The sequence below is a fragment of the Arachis stenosperma genome, chromosome 9, assembly GCF_014773155.1.
Source record: "Arachis stenosperma cultivar V10309 chromosome 9, arast.V10309.gnm1.PFL2, whole genome shotgun sequence".
Classification (NCBI taxonomy): Eukaryota; Viridiplantae; Streptophyta; class Magnoliopsida; order Fabales; family Fabaceae; genus Arachis; species Arachis stenosperma.
Genome location: NC_080385.1, coordinates 110,103,196 through 110,111,299, shown reverse-complemented (window position 1 = coordinate 110,111,299; position 8,104 = coordinate 110,103,196). Strand labels below are relative to the sequence as shown.

The 8,104-nt window shown below is 38.9% G+C and overlaps 2 non-coding genes across 2 annotated transcripts; one reads left to right on the top strand and one right to left on the bottom strand.

Annotated features, from left to right (window-relative positions):
- Positions 1-1,302: 1,302 nt before the first annotated feature.
- On the top strand, positions 1,303-1,410 carry LOC130952875 (small nucleolar RNA R71). Its single transcript, XR_009075051.1, has one exon. It is a non-coding gene; the product is annotated as a small nucleolar RNA R71 (small nucleolar RNA).
- Positions 1,411-7,134: 5,724 nt separating this feature from the next.
- Positions 7,135-7,241, bottom strand: LOC130953460 (small nucleolar RNA R71). The gene has a single exon (XR_009075630.1). It is a non-coding gene; the product is annotated as a small nucleolar RNA R71 (small nucleolar RNA).
- Positions 7,242-8,104: the final 863 nt, after the last annotated feature.

Sequence of the window (8,104 nt, the reverse complement as noted above, 5' to 3'; positions counted from 1 at the left end):
CCATAAGCTTGTTTTCTTGAATTGTCTGCCATCTTTAGTGAGATTCTTGCAGCTTGCACCTCAAAGATCCCTAGCTTCTCCATTACAGAGAGAGGCATGAGGTTTATACTTGTCCTAGGTCACACAGAGCCTTCTTAAAGGTCATGGTGCCTATGGTACAAGGTATTGAAAATTTCCAGGATCTTGTCTCTTTTGAGGTAATTTCTGCCTAGACAAGTCATCCAGTTCTTTGGTGAGCAAAGGGGGTTCATCCTCCCAAGTCTCATTACCAAATAACTTGTCATTTAGCTTCATGATTGCTCCAAGGTATTTAGCAACTTGCTCTTCAGTGACATATTCATCCTCTTCAGAGGAAGAATACTCATCATTGCTCATGAATGGCAGAAGTAAATCCAATGGGATCTCTATAGTCTCAGTGTGAGCCTCAGATTCCCATGGTTCCTCATTAGGGAACTCATTGGAGGCCAGTGGGCGTCCATTGAGGTCTTCTTCAGTGGCGTTCACTGCCTCTTCCTCCTCTCCTAGTTCGGCCATGTGGATCATGTTAATGGCCTTGCATTCTCCTTTTGGATTCTCTTCTGTATTGCTTGGAAGAGTACTAGGAGGAAGTTCAGTAACTTTCTTACTCAGCTGTCCCACTTGTGCCTCCAAATTCCTAATGGAGGACCTTGTTTCAGTCATGAAACTTTGAGTGATTTTGATTAGATCAGAGACCATGGTTGCTAAGTCAGAGTGGTTCTGCTTAGAATTCTCTCTCTGTTGCTGAGAAGATGATGGAAAAGGCTTGCCATTGCTAAACCTGTTTCTTCCACCATTATTGTTGTTGAAACCTTGTTGAGGTCTCTGTTGATCCTTCCATGAGAAATTTGGATGATTTCTCCATGAAGAATTATAGGTGTTTCCATAGGGTTCTCCCAGGTAATTCACCTCTTCCATTGAAGGGTTCTTTGGAACATAAGCTTCTTCTTCAGATGAAGCGTCCTTAGTATTGCCTGGTGCAGCTTGCATACCAGACAGACTTTGAGAAATTATATTGACTTGCTGAGTCAATATTTTGTTCTGAGCCAATATGGCATTCAGAGTATCAATCTCAAGAACTCCTTTCTTTTGATTCGTCCCATTGCTCACAGGATTCCTTTCAGAAGTGTACATGAATTGGTTATTTGCAACCATTTCAATGAGCTCTTGAGCTTCTGCAGGCGTCTTCTTTAGATGAAGAGATCCTCCAGCAGAGCTATCCAATGACATCTTGGACAGTTCAGACAAACCATCATAGAAGATACCTATGATGCTCCATTCAGAAAGCATGTCAGAAGGACACTTTCTGATCAATTGTTTGTATCTTTCCCAAGCTTCATAAAGGGATTCACCTTCCTTCTGTCTGAAGGTTTGGACTTCCACTCTAAGCTTACTCAATTTTTGAGGTGGAAAGAACTTTGCCAAGAAGGCATTGACTAGCTTTTCCCAAGAGTTCACGCTTTCTTTAGGTTGTAAGTCCAACCATATCCTAGCTCTGTCTCTTACAGCAAAAGGGAATAGCATAAGTCTGTAGACTTCAGGGTCAACCCCATTAGTCTTGACAGTGTCACAGATTTGCAAAAATTCAGCTAAAAACTGATGAAGATCTTCCAATGGAAGTCCATGGAACTTACAATTCTGTTGCATTAGAGAAACTAATTGAGGTTTAAGCTCAAAGTTGTTTGCTCCAATGGCAGGGATAGAGATGCTTCTCCCATAGAAGTCGGGAGTAGGTGCAGTAAAGTCACCCAGCACCATCCTTGCATTGTTGGCATTGTTGTTGTTTTCGGCTGCCATGGGTTCTTCTTCTTTGAAGATTTCTGTTAGGTCCTCTACAGAGAGTTGTGCCTTAGCTTCTCTTAGCTTTTGCTTCAAGGTCCTTTCAGGTTCAGGGTCAGCCTCAACAAGAATGCTTTTGTCTTTGTTCCTGCTCATATGAAAGAGAAGAGAACAAGAAAATATGGAATCCTCTATGTCACAGTATAGAGATTCCTTGAGGTGTTAGAGGAAAAGAAAAATAGAAGGAAGAGGTAGAAGAATTTGAACTTATCACCAAAGACAGAGTTCGAATTGTGCATTGAGAAGGAGTGTTAGTCCATGAATAGAAGGATGTGAGAAGAGGGGAAGAAATTTTCGAAAATTAAGTAAAAGATTTTTTTTTTTAAAAAACAGTTTGAAAAATACTAATTGATTTTCGAAAACTAAGAGTGGAAAGGAAATCAAGTGATTTTTGAAAAAGATTTTGACATTAGAAATCAAAAAGATATGATTGAAAACTATTTTGAAAAAGATGTGAGAAAAATATATGATTGAAAAGATATAGTTTTAAAAAGATATGATTGAGAATATATGATTTGAAAAATAATTTAAAAAGATTTGATTTTTAAAAAATTAATGACTTGGCTAACAAGAAAAGATATGATTCAAACATTAGACCTTTCTCAACAGAAAAGGCAACATACTTGAAATGTTGAATCAAATCATTAATTGTTAGCAAGTATCTTTGAAAATGGAAAGAAATTGATTTTGAAAACATATGATTGAAAAGATATGATTTGAAAAAGATTTGATTTTGAAAAATTTTTAAAAACCTGAAAAAATTTTGAGTTAAAAACAAAATCTTCCCTCTTGTGCCATCCTGGCATTAAACGCCCAGAATGGTATCCATTCTGGCATTTAACGCCCAAAGCTCTACCCTTTTGGGCGTTAAACGCCCAGCCAGGCACCCTGGATGGCGTTTAAATGCGAGTTTGCCTTCCTCACTGGGCGTTTTGAACGTCCAGCTTTTTCTGTATAATTCCTCTGCTGTATATTCTGAATCTTCAATTCTCTGTATTATTGACTTGAAAAGACACAAATTAAAAAAATTTTTTGATTTTTAATAATGAGGAATAATCAAAATGCAACTAAAATAAAATAACAATGCATGCAAGACACCAAACTTAGTAGTTTGTATACTACTGACACTAACAAAATGAGAATGCATATAACAAAACACTCAAGTCAAGAGAATTCAAAGATCAGAGCAAGGAAATCATCAAGAACATCTTGAAGATCACTTAAGACACATGAATGAATGCAAGAAGAACAGAAACATGCAATTGACACCAAACTTAACATGAGACACTAGACTCAACAAGAAACATAAAATATTTTTGGTTTTTATGATTTTGTAATTTTTTGGATTTTTCAAAAATTAAGTGAAAAAGAAAATGAAGATATCAAAATTCTTAATGAGAATTCCAGGATTCATGCAATGTTAGTCTAAAGCTTCAGCAGGACATTGCATTCAAGAGCTAAATTGATGAGAATCAATCAGCTTTGGTGATGATATGAACATCACCTTGAAACACTAGAATTCATTCTTAAGAACTCTGAAGATAAATACCTAATCTAAGCAACAAGATGAACCGTCAGTTGTCCATACTCGAAACAATCCCCGGCAATGACGCCAAAAACTTGGTGCACGAAATTGTGATCATCAATGGCGCCATCAACATGGTACGCTCAATTGCAATCTCAACTCTTTATCACAACTTCGCACAACTAACCAGCAAGTGCACTGGGTCGTCCATGTAATAAACCTTACGCGAGTAAGGGTCGATTCCACGGAGATTGTTGGTATGAAGCAAGCTATGGTCACCTTGTAAATCTCAGTCAGGCAGATTCAAATGGTTATGGATGATTTATGAATAAAACATAAAACAAGGATAGAGATACTTATGTAATTCATTGGTGAGAATTTCAGATAAGCGTATGGAGATGCTTTGTCCCTTCCGTCTCTCTGCTTTCCTACTGTCTTCATCCAATCCTTCTTACTCCTTTCCATGGCAAGCTGTATGTTAGGCATCACCATTGTCAGTGGCTGCAGTCCTGTCCTCTCAGTGAAAATGTTCAACGCGCTCTATCACAGCACGGCTAATCATCTGTCGGTTCTCAATCAGGTTGGAATAGAATCCAGTGATTCTTTTGCGTCTATCACTAATGCCTAGCCTTCAGGAGTTTGAAGCTCGTCACAGTCATTCAATCCTTGAATCCTACTCAGAATACCACAGACAAGGTTTAGACCTTTCGGATTCTCTTGAATGCCGCCATCAATTCTAGCTTATACCACGAAGATTCTGATTAAGGAATCCAAGAGATAAACATTCAAGCCTTGTTTGCTTGTAAAACGAGAGTGGTTGTCAGGCACGCGTTTATAAGTGAGAATGATGATGAGCGTCACATAATCAACACATTCTTCATGTTATTGGGTGCGAATGAATATCTTAGAACAAGAATAAGCTGAATTGAATAGAAGAACAATAGTAATTGAATTAATACTCGAGGTACAGCAGAGCTCCACACCTTAATCTATGGTGTGTAGAAACTCCACCGTTGAAAATACATAAGAACAAGGTCTAGACATGGCCGAATGGCCAGCCTCCCAAAGAGGGTTCAATCATAAAAACATGATCAAAAGATTTAAAATACAATAGCAAAAGGTCCTATTTGTAGAGAACTAGTAGCCTAGGGTTTACAGAGATGAGTAAATGACATAAAAATCCACTTCCAGGCCCACTTGGTGTGTGCTTGGGCTGAGCATTAAAGCTTTCATGTGTAGAGACTTTTCTTGAAGTTAAATGCCAGCTTTTGTACCAGTTTGGGCGTTTAACTCCCATTCTTGTGCCAGTTCCGGCGTTTAACGCCGGGCATTCTTGAGCTGATTTGGAACACCGGTTTGGGCCATCAAATCTCGGGCAAAGTATGGACTATTTACATTGCTGGAAAGCCCAGGATGTCTACTTTCCAACGCCGTTGAGAGTGCGCCAATTGGACTTCTGTAGCTCCAGAAAATCCACTTCGAGCGCAGGGAGGTCGGAATCAAACAGCATCTACAGTCCTTTTCAGCCTCTGAATCAGATTTTTGCTCAGGTCCCTCAATTTCAGCCAGAAAATACCTGAAATCACAGAAAAATACACAAACTCATAGTAAAGTCCAGAAAAGTGAATTTTAACTAAAAACTAATAAAAATATAATAAAAACTAACTAAAACATACTAAAAACATACTAAAAATAATGCCAAAAAGCATATAAATTATCCGTTCATCAATGGGGTTGGAACGTTAGTGAAAAATGTGATTGCCACTAACGTTCTCGAACCCACAATGTCACTTAACGTTAACTTCACTAATGCCCATGCCTAATTCATACTTCTCTGCAAGCTGAGCCCACTAAAGATTGTAACTGCTTCAACTCAAGATCTAAGGCGCACATCCAAGACTTAAAGAACTCACTAGAAGATCAAGAAAAGTAGTATATATAGGAGTAATTTTGAACTATAGAGAAGCTGGGCACTTTGGAGAACTACCCTCTGTATATTTACTTTTCTGCAGTTTTAGCTAGGGATGTATTCTTTTCTGCCATTTTCCATTTCTAGAGCTATGAACAACTAAACCCCTTTCATTGGGTTAGGGAGCTCTGTTGTAATTTGATGGATCAATTATAGTTTTCATTCTCTTCTTCTTTCTTCTCTTTTGATTTACTAGAAAGCTTTCGATCTTTATTCAATTCGTTAGTTGTCTTGGAAAAGAAACTCTCCATAATTGGATCTCCTTTGAGCCTTGGAAAAGGGATGAGGAGATCATGCTAGAAATGCGCTCTCATGTTGGACCAAATTGGGGTCTGGGCAGATATAGTGACATGTAATCCTCCCAACACTTTGATTTGGAAATACATGTGGTATAATCACTGACCACACTTCATCTCTTTCCATGAGCAATTAAATCAAGGAATTGGGCAATTGTTCAAGCTTAGAGTGATTGGGTTACCAAGGAATTGGAACCCAATCACTTAAGATTGCCAAGGAGATTAATAGATGCTTTGATTGAGAAAGAGATGAAAATGAATTTGATCCGGAGAATACAACATCTCCTGACCCCAATGAATTCCCCATTTCTGATCTTACCCATTCTCTTTACTTTTTGCCATTTATTTTCATGCTCATTTCCCCAAATCCCCATCTAAGACTCTACACTTTATTTTCTGCTATTTACTTTCCCGCCATTTAATTTTCTGCAATTCTCAACTACATTCTGTTTAGCTCAACTAGCATACTCTTCCAACTAAAGTTGCTTGACCAATCAATCCCTGTGGGATTCGACCTCGCTCTATTGTGAGTTTTTACTTGATGATAATTCGGTATACTTGCCGAAGGGAAATTTGTTGAGAGACAAGTTTTCATGCATCAAGTTTATGGCGCTGTTGCCGGGGATTGATTTTGTATCAACAATGATTAAGTTGGAAGTTCACTAGATTAAGCATTTTTTTCTTTTGTTTGTTTACTTTATTCAGTTGTTTATCTTCAGTTTATTTCGTTTCTTCCTCACCCCCTATACCCCCTCTGTTTTCTCTCTTTCTTTGTTATTCTTTACAATTCTGCTCACTAACCCACTAACTGTTTGATAATTTGCACCACTCACACTAACAATCACTCTAACAAGAATAACCTCTTCATTTTATCTCTTGCTGTGTGTTTTGGTAGTTGTATGACAGGGAGAAGAGGGGGAGCTTTAACTTCCTTTGATTCAGAACCTGAAAGAAACCTCCAGAGACTAAGGAGGGAAGCAAGAGGGAAAGGAGTTGTTGGTGCTGAGGAAGAGGAAGAGTATTTTGACACCAACATGGAGGAAAACTTGGAAAACAATCATGAAGGAGAAGCTCACAACCATGCTAGAGAAGGCCCTGCAAACCATGCTGGGCAAGAAAGGAGAGTTCTATGCTCATACATCAATCCAAATCCAGAAAACTGTGGAAGTAGCATCCAGAAGCCCACCATACATGCCAACAACTTTGAACTAAAACCCCAGCTCATCACCCTTGTTCAGAACAACTGCTCATTTGGAGGAAGTGCTCAAGAAGATCCCAATCAACATCTAACCATCTTCCTGAGAATTTGTGACACTGTTAAGTCTAATGGAGTCCACCCGGATATTTATAGGCTGCTTTTGTTCCCTTTTTCACTTAGGGACAAGGCATCCAAGTGGCTTGAATCCTTTCCAAAGGAGAGCTTAACAAATTGGGAAGATGTGGTAAATAAATTTTTGGCAAGATTCTACCTTCCTCAAAGAATTAAAAGGCTGAGAGCTGAGGTGCAGACTTTCAGGCAACAAGATGGTGAGACTCTCTATGAGGCATGGAAGAGGTTCAAGGACTTAACAAGAAGATGCCCACCAGATATGTTCAATGAATGGGTTCAACTTCACATTTTCTATGAAGGTCTTTCCTATGAGTCAAAGAAGGCTGTAGATCATTCATCAGGGTGCTCTCTAAACAAGAAGAAAACCATTGAAGAGGCTATAGATGTCATTGAAACAGTAGCTGAGAATGACTACTTCTATGCCTCTGAAAGAAGTAACACTCGAGGAGTAATGGAGCTGAACCACATGGATGCATTGCTTGCTCAAAATAAGATGATCACTAAGCAGCTAGCAGATCTCACCAAGAAGGTGGAGGAAAACCAAGTTGCAGTAGTCATCACTTCATCACCAACTCAATAAGGAGTGAATATAGGAGAAGAAGATGACTGGGAACAAGCCAACTATGTTGGAAACTCACCTAGACAAATCCATAACCCATACTCCAAAACTTACAACTCTGGATAGAGAAATCACCCCAACTTTGGTTGGGGAAATCAACAAGACCAAGGTCAAGACCAGAGACGCCACAACTTCAATTCCAACAACAATGTAACTCACCAACATACCTCACAGAGATCCTATCAACACCCACCCAACCACCCTTCTCACCCACCTAACCCCAATCCACCATCACTAACGAACGATAGAATTTCAAAAATTGAGACTCTACTTGAAGATTTATGTAGAGAAGTCCAAGACAACAAGGTATTTAAGGAAGAAGTGCGAGCCAATATCAAAAACCAAGGAGAAAACATCAAGAGACTGGAGTCCCAAGTAGGGTATCTATCTCAATAAATTCCCAAACCCACTGATGGATTTCCCAGTGACACGGAGAAGAACCCAAGAGGAGAAACAAAGAAAGTAAGGTGGGAAGAATGTAAGATGATCACCCCAAGTGATGAGAGGA